An 18,302-nucleotide genomic window follows, 5' to 3' on the forward strand; every position below is an offset into this window, starting at 1 on the left:
CAGACAGAAAGACAGACAGACAGACAGACAGACAGACAGAAATTCATTTTTATATATATAGATTATCAGATTTTGCAAGCCGACATGCCGTTAAAAACGCTTTGAATTGGCTCAAAAATTTTCAAGCTTCGTTAATTTCGAAACACGATCCACTAAATTGCCCCCAGTTTCTTTTAAAAGAGAAGTATTGGACCGAAAAGTAGCAGAAATTTAAAGAGGAGGATGCAGCCACCCAAAATACAGATTAGACGACGTATAAGTTGGAAAACCTGATCAATATCATGACAGGAAAAAGGGTGCGTCGGTTGATTGGAGATACCAAGAATAAAGTAGACATTTTTCTTACAAAAAAAATATAATTTTTTTTCAAATTTTTCCATGAATTATAATAAGATTACTTTCATTCCCTGGATGGAAAGTATTTCCATCAAACGAATGGTTTTTGAGTTACACGTATTCGTTACTGTCCCATTTATAATTGAACTAAGCTGTATTAAAAACAGCCCGGTTTTGCCTGGATTTTTTCACATGGTTTGCAAAAATAATCAAAAAAAATTAAAAAAAATTAGAAGCATGAACCACAGTTTTATGCGCTTCGACGAAAAAGTAAAGTTTCAAATGATTTCCTCCTATCTCTTTCTGATTTTGTTCTAATTATGAATAAACTTTACTCAGATTTGGTCGGATGTTCCCCGGTTTTTTGCATTTAATTTTTTGGAATTAAACGCCCGGTTTTGCCAGGTTTTTAAAAAAACAATGACCGGAACATTTCTGGGATGCTTAGTATAGATAGGTTCAAAACATTTTATTCACCGTTCGCACTAAAAAAATAAAATCTGCTAGCCTATCTTTTCATGTTAACTTCATGTCTATTTTTCGTGCTCATTCTTTATTGTTCTGAACTGAAAATAAAACAATTTCTGAGGTAACTATTGTAACGCACTATGGGATATTACCGTACAAGTAAGCGGCAAAAAAAAATTTTCAGAATGTTTTCAACAATTTGATTGTTATTTCTTTTTGTCATGATCGTAAGATCATAAGTTAACATATTACCACCACATTTTGAAAGTGGCTTATTTTTATAAAAAAGCGGAGAAATTATACATGTATTTATGCGGAAGTCAGACGCTTGTCCTTTCTTTGCCTGCCCTTTAATATCTTAAACACTTCTAGGCAGCTCTTATTAAAAAAAAATACGTTTGAAAAGTATGGTTAATATAGATTGCCCATTAGGGTGCCTAGTTTCACAATAAAGACACTTGACAGCCAAGTTAATTGGCCCTAGGCAAAGTCGTGTAAACGCAGACAAAATAAAAAAAAGTCACTTGAAAAGTCGATCTTTCGTTTAATAGTAACCTTTCATTGAAGGTAGATCCGAAAAACTGACAATGATGCAATTCTCAAATAGTTCCACATCTCTGGATCAAAACTGAACCCTTCAAAACTTGTTAGATTTGCCAAGTAAAAGTTGAATAAAATCAGCCGAACCTAAATGATCTGGCCTGATAACGTTGATGACAATCCGATCATTATTTTTTTTTTCTGATTTCCTTGTGATTTATCTTCTTATTAATGACGCTGAAGCTACTAAACACTTTATTTTTATAGAGACTATTGCTTACAACAATATATGAAACGTAGAAGTTGTTTGTTATCAGAGAGTGATCAAAAATTTGCTATTCTAGTTCTTTTTTTACAAACATTTCTTTTGCAATTTTTCTTCATTTTTCAATATACTTAGCATTGGAGAGTTCTGAAATTTCTTAAGCAAAGGGACTTCTATCTATTAAAAATTTTGTTAATTTTTGTTTTCGATTTTTGACCGCGTGGTCTCCCATGGTGCAACACAATTCCATGTTTTGTTGATTTTTCTGTGTTTTCTCTGCTCCTTTGATCATGAGCAGCGTCTCCAATTTTCACACTCATAACACAAAAAATTGTCAAATGAAAGGCAAAGGCTTACTACTGTAAGTTTGTTTGCGATGTTTCTGTTGAAATTCGACGATGTTTCAAATGATGATGACGTTGATGATTTTCAAATAAAAGTCAAGATCTTCCATTTCAAACGAAAATGAAATTTTTTATTTTTATGTAATTTTTTTTCAAGTTTATTTTTTTGGGATTATTAATTATTTGAAAAAGGAATTAAACCAACAAACTTGAAATTCATTTTATTTATTTTTATTTTTGATTCAAGTTAGAGGAATCGATTTTACAAGGAACAAAAAAATCTCAAATAAAAAAAAACATTTTGACAGCTTCTTATTTGATGATTTTCAATGGGGCATGGAAATGAAAGCCATCATTTTCAATCGAAAATTTGTTCTTTCATTTGACTGTAGTGTGGACCGGTCTGAAAGTTTGGTTTACTGACTTTCATAGTAACCTTAAACTTATAAGTTTTTTTTGGCAGCAAAAAAAGTTATTCGATTGTGAAATTCCAATACAGTCCTGTTTCAAATCATTGAATGAAAATTGGTGACCATGATCATGAGGTTGAACAGCTCTGTGCGCTAGTGATGACTCCTTTTAAAGCAAGTTCACTCGTGTTGGAAGAAAGTGCTAGAAATTTTGACATTTCAAGAAGATTTTGGAAATTTTACAACGTCAATTTTTTTTTCAAGATCTGCGGCCGTCAACTTTCTCTACACCACTATGTCTATTTTCGCAAGCTGTGATGTAAAAACAGTTGGATTTCTATCAGATACGCATGAAATTGAAACAGTGTTGTAGTAGAGAAATTTGATGGCAGCAGATCTTGAAAAATGTTTTGCATGGGAAAATTTTCAAAATGTGCTACAGGTGTCAAAACTTCTACCACTTTCTTCCAAAACGAGTAAACTTGCTTTTAGAAGATTAGCTCCAGCTCCAGTGATACATTAAGGAGAATCTTTAGATGGCTTTGATTCACATCAAAACTTTCGAAAACTGAAGCTTGCTTCGTTTAGAATTAGAACAAGCTTCTGCTCATATTGTGGCGCTGGCGGTGAACGGATTTGGAATCTCTTGGCACCTACGTGTCGGGAGTTTTCTCAGCTTCACGTTTGTATTGTTGACATTCTGCAAATCGGCTGTTTTTTTTGTTATCAATCAACATGGAAGCCGAAAGAAGGGGAAAAATTGTGCCCAGTTATATGGAATATCCATTGTGGTCTACATCTTGGCTTGCTAAACAGCTGAAATTGCCCAGAAATACCGTATGGCGTGTTATCAAACGCTATAAGGAAACATAGACGACGATTCGGAAGCCTCAAGCCAATCGTCGGAGTGGAACTGTCGACCGGAAACAGCGTGGTAAGATTTTGAAGACGATTAAGAGGGATTCCAATCTGCCGGACCATGATTTGGCCAGAATGTTCTGTGCTACTTAAGTTCGACGGGTGTCTTCTGATGGACGATAAAACCTATGTCAAGCCTGACTTAGGGCAAATGCCAGTTAGAAAATTTTACTTGGTAACGCCCCCGGGGAATGTTCCATTCAAATTTAAATTTTTTTATATGTCTTCAAAAACGAATTTTGCTTTCCATTCGATCCCACGACCATCCCGTTATGTTTTGTCCAGATTTGGCAAGCTGTCGTTACAGCAAAGTCGTCCAAGAATAGTATGCAGAGAAAGCGGTCAAGTTTGTTCTGAAAAACATTAACCCACCCAACTGTCCCCAGTTTCGCCCTATTGAGAAATACTGAGAAATCATGAAGAGAAGACTCAAGGGAAAGGGAAAGGTTGACAACGACATCAATTCAAATGAGGACCTGAAGGAATAAGATAGCTAAAACGATGGAAGAAGAAGGTGTGCGCCGCCTAATGAACCGTGTTATAGGAATAATTCGAGAATTTCTTCGAAACCTTGATGAATAATTTTTTCCGTTTTTATGAAAGTATGAAGAAAACGCTACATTTGTATAAAAAAAAAGATCTTGTATTCAATAATAAATAACTGAAATAAAGGCAATTATTTTTTTCGATTCTTTCTGAAGCAAGGTTTAGGTAAACTACCTTACTATAGAATAAATGTTTATTGATGCATTTCTGGGCACAACTTTATCCAATTTGTCTTTAGATTGAAACAGTTGCATTTCCGGAAATATTTCGGTTATCAATAAATGCTTTGCTCCATTTTTTTATATTTGTAAAAATTTAATGAACTTTAAAACGAACAAACGGTTGTTTACCCTAAATAGGCACTAATTTTGATAAAACGCACACAATTTAGTCAGAAGGTGTCGTCGTCGCCAAATTCCGATAACATCTGGGACAGCATGTCGTGGTGTACAATCAGCGTGATACGAATCAGAAACACCTCTCCCGCCGACTATCAACGCAACAACGGCAACGATTTAGCAATAATATTCTCACATATCTACCTGTAGAAGGTATGCCTAGCTACCTACACACTTTATTCACCTGGCCAAATCAACACCACGACTGTCGATTGGAAAAGAATATTTTTTTCAATGAGAATTGGAGAATCACACACCACAATCGCACAACTGCTGCTAGCGGAAAGCCGATGTCATAAGTTGAGTTGATTAAAAAAAAAACAATAAGATCAAACAAATACTTTGTCTCGATTCGCGGGCGTCGGCGCCATGTGCCCAGGTAGTGGTTCCACAAGGTTTCAGTTAGTCGAAATACGCGATCCCCGAAAGTTCGATTCGGATTCTGTCCGTTTGGTTCCGTGTCGCTTGGTTAAGTTCGTTCGTTGTCGGTCGTGTGGGTCGATCGTCTCGTTCAAGGTCGCAGTGGATGATCCCTTTCCGAACTAATTCAATGTCAGATAAAATGTTTTAAATTTTCATCAAAAGAAAAATTAGGGAAAAAAACCTCAAAAGTAGTTGGTATGGATTAAGTAAAATAGTTGATTTTGTCTTTAATTATGTAATCCAACTGGTGAAACAAAATTTTGTAAGTTTAAGTATTAGGTGAAGAATAAAATCACGATACGTGGGTGTGAGGATTAAGTGAGAGTCTAACTGGTACTCAAGTGATATTTCAAACCATGGAACGCATATAACACATGTAAAACACCCCAAATGCAAAAAATTCTGTTCGTTTGTTGCAACCATGTGGAAGATATGAAAGTACCTACATATTATCATATCGGTATTTGCTGATAAAGAAATAACAAAAACAAAATCCAACGGATGACAGAACTGTGGAAGCGGTTTAAGTTCATTGATTGGATTCGGTCGTTTGTTGTGGTGTTCGTAACGCCGGCCGGGGTGTCGAATCGAAACTGGATGGTGACTTAGTCACTCTCTAAGTAGTTTTCGGTTTTGCAAACGAGCTCTGAGCGTGGTTATGCTGGCCGCAACGCCGGTCGCCCCGACGAGAGCGCCGAGGTCAATTGGACAGAACAAATGGATGGCTTTATTGAATTAACCGATGAGAGATTTTAAACAGGGAAAGGTGTCTGTCTGTTTTTGAAGGGAAAAAATCGATTTTTTGTGATACAACTTATTGTTGCTACAAAACGAGTTTGGCTCTTCGAAGCCTAAAGGTATAAGCCGATTCAAAAAACGAATTTACAAAAAAAAACTTATTGTATACAAATTTGAAGATTGGATGGATAATTTTTAAACAAATTGCTAGTTTTTTTTTTTAACATCATCTGAACCGATCATAGCAGAGATCTTAAAATCACATAACGAAATTATTTAAAAATTTTTTTACTATATCAATTGATGCTCTAGTTCGTTTAATTGCATAAGACCATCCTATCATAAAAAAGATCAAATGAAAATAATTTCTTCACATGATAAGTCCTTAAAGTATAACCTTTGGAAAAACCTCGAAATACAACACTTTGTTTAGTGAATAACTTTTTAATGCATGGATTTAAATTTATGAAATTTTCAGCGAAGCTGCCTAGTAATGTAATGCTTACACGTGAAAGTTTCTGTGAAGTTCTGTTTAGTGGTTTTTTTTAAATAAAGTATTCTATAAAGAAGTTTTTTGACTTTTATTTTTGGGCACCATTTGTGCCATCTATAATGAATAATATAAACCACCTTTTTTCCAAATCAAGGCTATTTTTAATTTAAGGGTGATACGGTAAAAGTTTGGTCAATATCAACTTGACGTATTTCTTTCAATTTTGCATTTAAAAAACCTGAAAACACCTCATTTTGAAGGTGTGTGTGTAGAATGTTGCTCCTATTTTGATTTTGGAATTCACAATTCAGTTGTCAAAATGCCGTCCAAGGAAGAAGAGCAGCGTATCAAAATTTTGCTCGCGCGTCGCGAAAATCCGTGCTACTCGCACGCAAAGCTGGCAAAATCGCTAAAATCAACCGTTACAAATGTAATTTAAGTGTTTGAGGAACGTTTGTCGACAGCTAGGAAGTCTGGATCGAGGGGAAATCGAAAACCGGAATTCGCTGAGACGACAAAGAGAGTTGCCGGTAGTTTCAAGCGAAACCCTAACCTCTCTCTCCAAGATGCCGCAAATAAGCTGGGTGTATCGTCTACAACCGTGCATCGAGCAAAAAAAACGAGCCAAAAAACGAGCCGGACTATCGACTTACAAGAAGGTAGTGACTCCAAATCGCAATGATATACAAAATACGACGTCCAAAGCGCGATCCCGGAGGCTGTACACGACGATGCTGACAAAGTTTGACAGCGTGGTAATGGACGACGAAACCTACGTCAAAGCCGACTACAAGCAGCTTCCGGGACAGGAGTTTTATACTTCTTCTTATTCTTCTTTTCTTTTTCTGGGATTTTCATCCTGTGCGGATGATTCATCCCTCACAGGAGTTTTATACGACAAAAGGAAGGGGAAAGGTAGCAGATATTTTCAAGCACATGAAACTGTCAAAGTTCGCGAAGAAATATCTGGTTTGGCAAGCCATCTGTACCTGTGGCTTGAAAAGCAGCATTTTCATAGCTTCCGGAACTGTCAACCAAGAAATTTACGTGAAAGAGTGTTCGAATAAACGTCTGCTGCCTTTCCTGAAGAAACACGGTTGTTCCGTACTGCTTTGGCCGGATTTGGCATCTTGCCATTACGGTTAAAATGCCATGGAGTGGTCCGCCGCCTACAAGGTGCAGGTGGTTCCCAAGGACAAGAACCCTCCCAAAACGCCAGAACTCCGCCCAATTGAGAAATACTGGGCTATTGTCAAGCGGAACCTAAAGAAGACCAAAAAAACTGCTAAGGACGAGCAGCAGTTCAAGGCAAACTGGCTTTCTGCGGCGAAGAAGGTGGAAAAGGTGGCTGTACATAGTCTGATGGCAGGGGTTAAGCGTAAGGCCCGGCAATTCGGATTTGGAAAAGCGGAAGCCTAACTGAATATTTTTGCCTGAGTTTTATACTTTATTTTATTTTTTTTTATATATACTTATATAGTATATATAGTTTTATACTTATTAAACTTGAAAAAGAAATTTAATTTGATTTGTTAAATAAACGATTTCACCGATTTACACGCGTTTTCCCTTGACCAAATTTTGACCGTATCACCCTTTATGTTTTCTATTTTGCAAAACAGTTTTTGCGTAATGGCACGATTTCAGATCCAACCAAAACAAAGTATAAACTATGTGGGACCTTTTAAAATGATATGCAGGGAAAACGATCGTAAAGGATGTCCACGATGAAATTGCCACACTATGAAATTGTCCTAACTATTTACTAGTAGAATTTATTAACTAGGGTAGAATTTATTGAAAATGTGGGTGGATTTAGTTCATAGTGCATTGTTCACATCCTGCATGTTTTAAAGTTCTGTGATTGAAACTCGCGGAATTGGAGTCGAAAGAACAGCTCGTGCGTTATAAAATTTTGCGCATTCATCACGAGAACAAGAATCTCTTGCATCGTTTCATCGCTAAAACGTTGAGAGTCGCGAATTCCATGGTTTCATGATTGATTAAGCGGTTAGAGGAACGATTGACCACCGATCGGAAGCCCAGATGTGAAGGAAAATGTATTCCGTACAACACCAAAAATCACAACCGCGTAGTTGGGTGGCTGAGAAGCTGCATCTAAGCCAAACACGCAGCGAAAAGGTTTTTTATTTCAAAGGAAAGTGCCACAAAAACAAAGGATTTTTTCCTTTGATTTTAGGATAAATAAAAAAATACTTTGATTCAAATACATTTTCCTTTGGTTCAAAGAAATGCTTTTTTTTTACATGAATAATTTTCTTCGATTCAAAAGACGACATTCTTCGAAACCATGTCGTTTTTCGTTTGTTTTCATGAAATTTTCCTTCACTTTAAAGTAATTTAGATTTTAATTTGAAAGGATTCTTTCTTTGATTCCATTATTAATGTGGTCCTAAAAACTCTAGTACCTCCAGATTTCTTTCGTTAGAAAATTAAAACATTTTATTTTTTTATTTTTTTCCATTTTATTAAACTACTAGCTGAACCCGTACGAACTTCGTTTCGCTTTAAATCATTGGTACGTCAATTTGAGTTTTGAAAATGAATTCGAAACATTCTTTCCAAAATTTTGGGGAAAAAAATTCAACAGTGTTTAAAGTCGTTACTATTACTATTACTTGAAATTCAAATTAAACTGTTGATTGGCTTTTTATTAAAATTTATGTGAGAGTGTTTTCTTCTCGATCGGTTGCAAAATCTAGACATTATGGCAGAAACATGTACTATTTGTTTGTGTGCACGACTCTTTTGCTTGACCTTCACACTTAAATTGGTATCAATTAACTGCCTCCAATAAAACTATTGCACAAAACACTGAACTTTCAATGAAACCCTCTTTTTCTGTCCCATAGCCCGAAATTCGATAATTGAAACTAATTTTACGTTCCTCAAAACTCCCTTGTGCCATTTTTTCTTTTCAAATTATATGTAAAATTACGTCAGGAACTTGAAAACAGTGATCAGTGAATATAGACGCCCCTTTCGCCGACCCTTGACATGGAACATGCTACCTGGAGTCAATTGCTCATAGTTTATAACCCTCATCTGAACATTTTCATCTCAATCCGATGCATGATCACGACAATATCGCGAAAACAGTGAGCAACTAACATGGACGGCCTTTGTTTGACCACGATTCAAAATTTGACACCTGAAATCAATTATATTTCCTGTTAAACTCCCATGTGCCAATTTTCATTACAATTCTATGCTCAATCAAGAGAATATCGTAAAAACAGTGAACAGATAATAACCCCTTTTGCCGACCCCTGTGTCAAGATTTGAAACCTGAAAGCAAAAGAGCGTCCCTCAAAACTCCTATGCGAAAATTTTCATCTCAATCCAATGTAGAAAAACGTCAAAATCGCAAAAACATTAAAGTTGGGTATGGACGACTCCTTCAGCCGACTTCTGATCCGCAATTCGAAACTTGAAATCGATTGCTCGTCTTTCAAAACACTCATGTGCAAATTTTCATCGCAATCCGGTGTATAATAACATCAATATCGCAAAAACATTAATCTGTTAATATGGACGACCCCTTTGGCCGACCCCTGACCATAAATTTGATAACTGTAATCGATTGCTCGTCTCTCAAAACACTCATGTGCAAATTTTCATCACAATCCAATGTAAAATAAAGCCAATATCGCAAAAACATTAATCAGTGGATATGGACGACCCCTTTTGCCGACCTCAAACCCTAAATTTGATAACTGTAATCGATTGCTCGTCTCTTAAAACACTCATGTGCAAATTTTCATCACAATCCGATGTATAATAACGCCAATATCGCTTAAACATAAATCAGTGGATATGGACGACCCCTTTTGCCGACCCCTATCCCTAAATTTGACAACTGTAATGGATTGCTCGTCTCTCAAAACACTCATGTGCCAATTTTCATCACAATCCGATGTATAATAACGCCAATATCGCAAAAACATTAATCAGTGAATATGGACGACCCCTTTGGCCGACCCCTGACTCTAAATTTGATAACTGTAATGGATTGCTCGTCTCTCAAAACACTCATGTGCAAATTTTCATCACAATCCGACGGAAAATAACGTCAATCACGTGAAAACAATATTTGTCTTGTATGGACGACCCCCTTCAGAAGGGGTCGTCCAAAAATCTAAAAACATTTTTCATCATTCCTGGTCCTAATGAGCATTCATGCCAAATTTCAGATCTCTAGCTCTTAAGGCGGCTGAGTCTATAGAGGACAAACAAACAAACAAACAAACAAACATACAGATAATTGCTTTTTATATATATAGACTAGCTGATCCCATACGAACTCCGTTTCGCTTTCAATTTAGAATATGTCATGAACAGTTTGAATGAATGTCAGGCATTTTCCAGACGCATTTTCGAATGCATTGTTGAGCAATCATTGTAAAAATGTGGAACACGTTATATGTTCGATCACTTTTTCTGTCGTTTGCTACTAAATTTGAAATCAGGAATCAATTGATCGAGCAAAAATCCCCGTATATGAATTTTCGTCTTGATGCGATACAATCTCACGTGTTTGTTGCAGAAACTAATTCAACAGTTAATATGGAAGACCCCCTTTTTTGTCCTTTGATATACATATTGAAATCAGAAATCAATTGACCGTCCCAACCCCCGTGTACAAATTTCGACTCGATCATTGCAGATCGGTGACCTCTTTTACGAACCTTGATTTCTGAAATCTATTGCCCTTCCCTCAAAACTCCCGTGTGCAAATTTTCAAACCAATCCATTACATAATAACGTCAATATCACAAAAAAATTGAAAAGGTTATATGGATGACCCCTTTGGCTGGTCCCTTACACAACATTTGATACCAGCAATCAATTGCATTTCTCTAAAAATATCCGAGCGCCAATTTTCTTCTCAATCCGATGAATTATAACGTCAATATCACAAAAATATTGGAAAGGTAATATGGACGACCCCTTTTGCCGACCCCTTACACTGAGTTTGATACCTGAAATCGATTGCTTGTCATTCGAAACTCTCGTGTACCAATTTTCATCTGAATCCGATGTAAAATAAGGTCAATATCGCAAAAATAGCGAACAGTGAATATGGACGACCCCTTTGGCTGACCCTTTACACAAAACTTGATACCGGCAATCGATTATTCGTCCCTAAAAACATCCGAGCGCAAATTTTCATTTCAATCCGATGTACACTAACGTCCATATCACAAAAATATTGAAAAGTTAATATGGACGACCCCTTTTGCCGACCCCTGACCCCAAATTCAATACCTGAAATCAATTTCTTATCTTTCAAAACACCCATGTGCAAATTTTCATCATGATCCGACGAAAAATTCCACTAAAAACGCGAAAACAATATTTGTCTTGTATGGACGACCCCCTTCAGAAGGGGTCATCCAAAAATCTGAAAACATTTTTCATCTTTCCTAGTCCTAATGAGCATCCATGCCAAATTTCAGACCTCTAGCTCTTAAGACGGCTGAGTCTATAGAGGACAAACAAACAAACAAACAAACAAACAAACATACAGAAATTGCTTTTTATATATATAGATGTATGTTTATATGTTTTACATTTCAATTACCTAATATCACTGTTTGAAAATGAGGCTTCATTGTCCATTCGTTAGGCTTCATCGTCCAAACTTCGCCTCTCAGGACAACACTTTAAGATGTTTCAGCCATATCTGTAAATAGAAAATAGAAGTCTAATTAGACCACAGCGGAATTGACATGTCACTGAAGGAAAAAAAACTTCCCGAAACTATACTTACTGTTAAAATATCAAAGGATGTTCGTTGACGGACAGTTCCAGTTCGACGCCAAACCTTGAGTCTCCTTGGACTGGATCGGAAGATTACAACCGCTTAGCCGAAGCACCGGAACAGTCAGTACATTCCAATTGGTTGCCCTAAAAAAATGTTACGATGACGGTTTATTGGGAATTTAATTGATTTTGAAAGACCTACCTACACAGCAAGAAAAAATCGTGTAATTTTAGATTGAAAACGATGCACGAAAACGGAACACCGTTTATGATCTAAAATTACATCATCTTTACATCGAGGCGTGTAAATTTAGACCAAAAACGATGCACGAAAAGAGAACAGCATATTGTCGTGTAAAAATACACAGCGATGTAAAATTTTAGATTTTTTTCGGAATATTAGAAATTTTTATGAAATATTGGGATATTATGAATCGTTTGAGTAGAAAAATACACTATAGCTTACTGTTGTTAAACATTTATTTAAAAAAAAAACATAAACAGTAAAGAAAAAAAAGTACACCCACCATCAAGAGCACTGCCAGGCTGGGGCACTGTTGAGAACAAAGATGTCCATTCTGGTAATATTCTAATCGGTCACTGGGGGACCAAAGGGAATTCCGTTCCGGACTGTCCGGATCCATACGTCACTGCCGGGTGCCTCAAATGCCTCGAATTGTTCAGACAAATTCCTCTCCTGGGAATCAAATTCCAGATCCCTACTGCCACTTCAAAATCTGCCATCGCTGTAATCGAGAAACAAATGATTAATTTCAATAACATCATTTGTCAATTTAAAAACCTTTTACCATACAGATGATGGAGCTTCGTCTTAGAATGAAGACACATCGGTTTCCGAAAAATAACTCGACTGGCAAATGGCACAAACAGTTTCAGTCAATATTAAATCAATCAGATATAATTTTACACTGCTTGTGATATAAATTTCATTGGCTACTTTATTTTTACATCATAGAATGTAAATTTATATCAAAACAATTTATTTTCATTCGCTTTTTGAGAAAAGACTAAAATTACATCAAAACGAGTGGAAAATTACATCTTTTTATGATTATACTTGTGAAAAAATAGATCACTCGTGTTTTAGATTCCGTATACTTTTAGAAATTTTTTGCTGTGTAGGCGTCCACTATCGATTCTTCCCTCATAGCTGTCGAAAGATTCGAACGCCGGATCGTCCCATCTAAGCCTTCCGGTGCCCTGTGCCGGTTCATAGGTGGTTCGGTTCTGACGGGTTGTTTTTTCCTGTTTGGTTCGTGTTCCGCCGCCGTCGTGGAGGACAGACCACCGTTCACCAAAAAGAATTTGAAGAATGTGTTGACCGTGGCAGCGGCAGCTGAACATTCACTTCACCTTCGTCACAAAACATCATTTTTGTAAACAATTTTGAAACGAATACAAAAAAAGGAATAAGAATAACATCTGAGACTGCACGGGAACAAAAACAAATACTTTATTCCAAAGGAAAATTAATCTAAATCAAAGAATCATTTACATTGATTTTAAGTCGAAAAAAAATTCTTTGAATTCAAATTAAATACTTTGATTCAAAGATTTGGCACAGCGTTTTAATAAAAAATGAATTCGGTTCAATACATAATTTACTTGAATCAATGACATTGGATTTTGTTTCAATGTCCACAAGGTTATTGTTAAGGTTATAAGTTGTTACCTTCTATGTGATATCGCATCAAGTAGGCAATGTTTTCGCTTGTTGACGTTAAAATTTGATTTCATTTCAAAAATTAAGAAACGGATTATGGACTTCAGCTGTATTTGTTTGGCTTGTAAGTATGGGAGAGTGGGGAATCATTGGCCACTTTTTTCGTTGTTTCATAACTTCTTCAGAAAATGGTTTTCTAAGAAAAAATGATAATAAAATATGGTATGGTTTTCTACATTTTCAAGGTACCATAAGGTATTTTTTTTAAAAATTTTAAAAAGTTATTTTTTCCAAATTCTAATTGTTTAAAAAAAGCAATATTTTTTGGATTTTGAAAAATGGTGGGGAGTCGTGGGCCACCAAACCCAAATTGACCATATAACATGCAAAGTTTATGAGTTAACCCAAAACTGTGATTTAATAACTCATTTCGTTATTTTAAAGAAATTTCAGATGATGAAATAAAAAAAGAGAGCTGTGTATGATCGAATAGATCCAAAAACCTGGCTCGCGAACGTTTTGGCAAAATTTCTTATATAGGATGGACGAAATATTTTTCATAACTCTTCATTTGGCAAAAGAAAACTTTACAGATAGGTAAAACGTATTTAAAGTTCTGAATGTATATAAAAACATAAAAATATAGGTGATTCAAGATGTGTGGCCCACGATTCCCCACAAGCTATGATTTGCAAATTGGTTGCGTTTGTGTGACTTATTGATGTTTCATCAAAAATTCCTTTTTCAAGTGAAAGATCATGACAAAACTAAGATCGTAAGCGTATGAGTATATTTTTGTTATGCACTTTAGTTTCCTTATCGATAAAATTAGCGATTTTTTTTTAAATATGTAAGTAAATTTTTCTAACTTTTTTTTAGCTTGATGAATAAAAGAAGCATATGATGCGTATTTCAGTCAACAACATATAGAAATATATGCACACGCAAAGCGACGACGATGACAGTTGGTTTGAGATTTTTACCTCAACACACATCTGAGATATTAAAAGTGGCCCACGATACCCCACTCTCCCCTACTACCAAAATTAATTAAAAATAAAAGCAAACCCACAGCTTGAAAAATAATTTCACTATTTTTCATTTTTTAGGAAATTTGACCCCTATGGATCAGCGATACGAAACATATTCTTTAACTCCAAACAGCCGGGTACATCAAGACAATGTAAATTAGGTACCATTTGCGACTCAAGTTATGTGCAGGTATTTGATGTAATATCGCAATACTTTTTTTTGCTGTGTAGCTTTTGCTTTTAGAAAAAGGGTTGTCCAACCAGCAGAATCTTTAGTTTTCTTAAGTAATTTAAAAGTAGACGATCAGAAAAATGGAAAAGTACGGCTAAAATAGCCACGATGTCAGCGGTGCAAGTGGTGGGCGTAAGAAGAACCGGACATTTTTTTTTGATTAATTCAAAGCAAATGTTTTTTCATACCAAACTAAGCAAATACTTTGAATGTTTGCTTTGCTTGATTTCGAGCTGAGTAAAAGCTTCCGAAGCAGATGCTAAACCTCATTTACTCAACCTTACTCATTCGATACATAAATTCTGATTAGGAATACAATATTCAAATCTTAACTTAAAAACATACAAAATTTTCAATTATGATAAAATGTTTGGATTTAGAATTTTGAATGAAGAATTGAGTATGATGAGTATTTCTTATCAAAAACTGGATTTTGAATCCAAAATTTTAGATAAGTTCGCTAGACAAAAATTTCTAGCTGACTCCAATTTAAAAATTCTGATTAAGAATACAGATTAAGATTTTAGATCAAGATACAAACTTCAGTTTATAAGTTCAGAATCAAAATTTGATCAGATTGCAAAACATATCACTCGGGAATTTTGTAAGATGATGTCGAGATCAAATCACGTAAGGGGGGATCAAAGAAAATCCGGAAAATCGAAATTTTAATTTTGATGCCTAAAAATACATGAAATGTTGACATCTGGTGTTATTTTGGAAAAAAAAATTTGACCAAAAATCTACTTTCTGGGAGCTGTTTTTCGGAAAACCGAAAAAATTATACTACGGCTCAAAACAAACTTTTCACATGAAGAGACTTTAAGGATTCAAGCTTTTAAATCTAATTCTGACAAAACAGAGCCCAAACGACCGGAAACATTAATATCGACGTAAACATTTGAAAAAAAGGGATTAAAACCTAACCGGAACCGGCTGTGCTACACATATGGTATGCGGCGATAGTCAAAGAAGGAGAGTCTAGCGACACAAATGGTGTCATCAATGTCACGTTACGATGATTTACCTTTCCTTAAATATAGGAACCTACACCAGAAAAGATTGCTTGCTGTATTCTCTATCGTCAACGAACGGGAAAACGCATCCACGCTCGATTTACGGCGAACATAAACGATTTGTGCGAATAACGATGGGCGCCATTGAAGCATAGCCTACCGAGAGATTAATTTTAAGGAAGCTCTTCTGGAAGAAAAGATCTCTTATATGTACAATCAAATTTCTAAAGAGGGAATATTAAAAAAAAATCAATGTTGATTTCAAACTTTTTTACAATTTGTGAAAAATATAGTTAGAATTGAGTGAGCACCACTGCCCATTCATTGAAGTTAGTTTATACCTATCCAGACCTTTGGCTATTAAAAATGCCGAGACTACCGGCACGACGCGTTGCAAGCCGTTCAATACTATGAACAGCTCTCTCAGATCTTCTTCAATCGTCTACTGTGTTTCATTCACATCGACTCAACAGAAAACAACGCCCGCTGGGCTAACTGACGATACAATCCGCTCAATCCTACCGGTACCTACGTTTTATTTCGTTCTCAATCTTGCCTGAAACCTGCTGCTGCTATGCTAGCAGAAGTTCAACAAGCAGTAATTGATATTCTGATCACAATCGGACGTATGAATAAAAAAAATGAATTTCTCACAATTACTCACATTTTTTTTTTCATATTTTTGTGAATTATCGCATCGCTTATATACTTACACCAGAAGAATCGATATGAAGTTGACTTTCTTGTTATCGTGGAAATCTTGCGTTGATATACTCAAAATCCAGTACAAAGTTGAATTTTGGTGCAACAAAATCTGAAAAAATTGCAATTTGGCAAAATGTTCTAAAAATAGCTACCTTTGAAAAATCTTCAAAAATTCTATGCTACGTATTTTTAAAATCAAAAGATACAGAAATTGTGCCAAATTACGTCAACTTTCCAATCCTTTCTTAAAAGTTTATCTGGTATTACTTTAACAGGTTTGACGGATTATTGATTGAAAAGTACGGTTTTAACACCACCTTTTTTACATTTTTTGTGGTCATGATCTTAAAAAAATAAAAAAAAAATAAAATATAACCTTATGTGCAACGTATAGCTTCTAACTTCAGCTTTCTTGGAAATTAAGTGAATTTTTTTTTAGCATTCCGTAGCTGATCTATGTAGTCTTTATTCTTTATTCTTTATTCCCTACTCGGCCACAGTAAGATGTGATAATCCATTGATTACATGCAGCTGAAAAAAAAAACTCGAATTGCCATTGAATAGACTTTTTTTAACGCTAAATTAGAAAATAATGTATTCCACTCAAAGTTTTCATATATTTTGCACTGAATGTATATTTTCAATAATTTCACTTTAATTCATAGACACTTTAAATGTGATTGTTGAAAAAAAAAAATAATGCCTTTGGAGCGAGTTCACTGTTGTTGGGAAAAAGTGGTAGACATTTTGACATTTTGAAAATTTTACCATGCAAAAATGTTTTCAAGATCTCTGGGCGTTGTATTTATTACAGCACTGTTTCTATTTCAGCCGTATTTGATTGAAATATTGCTTTTTTTGCATCACAGTATGCGAAACTACAACACGTGTTGTAGAAAAACTTGAAGGCCACAGTTCTTACAAATGTTTTGGTATGGAAAATTTTCAAAATGTGCAAAAAGTGACAAAATTTCTACCACTTTTTTCGAACACCAGTGAACTTGCTCTTAGAGGAAGGCCTTCCTGTAATTCAAATTTTATTATTTATCAAAGTAAGCTTTCCAGATTTTTTTTTCTGAACGTATCCGGGCCGGGCAAATCAAGGCATATTAACCCAAAAACCTTTCAAAATCCATGCATTGGATTTCAAAATTTTCAAATCAAAATCCAGGCAATCTCCAGGCATATCCAGCCAAAATTCTGGTATTTATCGTAAAACAGCAAGACAAAGATAGACACATAAAAATTCATGTTTATCGAGGCACGTTAGTCATTGCTCAAATTAAATTATACAATTCCAAATAATGATTACAAGTTTGTCTTGGTAGATTTAAAAAAGTTCAAAAACATTAGTTATAAACTCAAAAAATTATATATTCACGCAAAAATCATAAATACTGGTAACAGATTTGAATTTTCGAGAAAATTTCACGTAAGATATGTTCTATTCCAGGCTCTCGAACTAGCGAATCTTTTTTTGGACTTTGGGTTGAAATTTCCCCTTTTTGTATTGGACGTTTTATATGGACGACCCCTTTCAGGGGAACCTGTACCCAAATTGGATTGCATTTGAACAACTCTGGGCCTTTTTTCAGAGCAACTAGCCAGGGCTGTCCGGAATATTTTACCTCTAAATAGGTTAATCTTTGAATGGTTTCCTAATTGGAGATGCGGCCATCTAGGAAGCGACAGCAAAGTTGAAAAATTCTACCTCTACGGGCCCGGACGGCATACCAGCAATTTTTTTCTGCGTTTCATGCCACTTTTGCTGACTTTCATCAAACATATTTTTCAATAATCGCTGGACAACACAATTTTTCCCTGACTAAGGAAGGTAGCTCATAAGTTTTCTGTCCACAAAAATGGGGACAAGAGAGATGTTAGCAACTACCGTGGGATATCAGCTTCACGCGCGATATCCAAACACTTTGAACTGGTCATCACGGTTCCTGTTTTCTCGTTTTGCAA

General features: G+C 35.5%; 1 protein-coding gene across 2 annotated transcripts in view; it reads left to right on the top strand.

Annotated features, from left to right (window-relative positions):
• Positions 1-4,646: 4,646 nt before the first annotated feature.
• Positions 4,647-18,302, top strand: part of LOC129748600 (probable G-protein coupled receptor Mth-like 14) — a 52,143-nt gene continuing 38,487 nt past the window's right edge. Inside the window, exon 1 of one of the 2 annotated variants that reach the window (XM_055743260.1) lies at positions 4,647-4,910. The gene's annotated coding sequence lies outside the window, so the exon portion shown is untranslated. The remainder of the gene's footprint in view (positions 4,911-18,302) is intronic. The other variant, XM_055743259.1, reaches the window with a different exon arrangement.

Source organism: Uranotaenia lowii, chromosome 2 (assembly GCF_029784155.1).
Source record: "Uranotaenia lowii strain MFRU-FL chromosome 2, ASM2978415v1, whole genome shotgun sequence".
NCBI lineage: Eukaryota > Metazoa > Arthropoda > Insecta > Diptera > Culicidae > Uranotaenia > Uranotaenia lowii.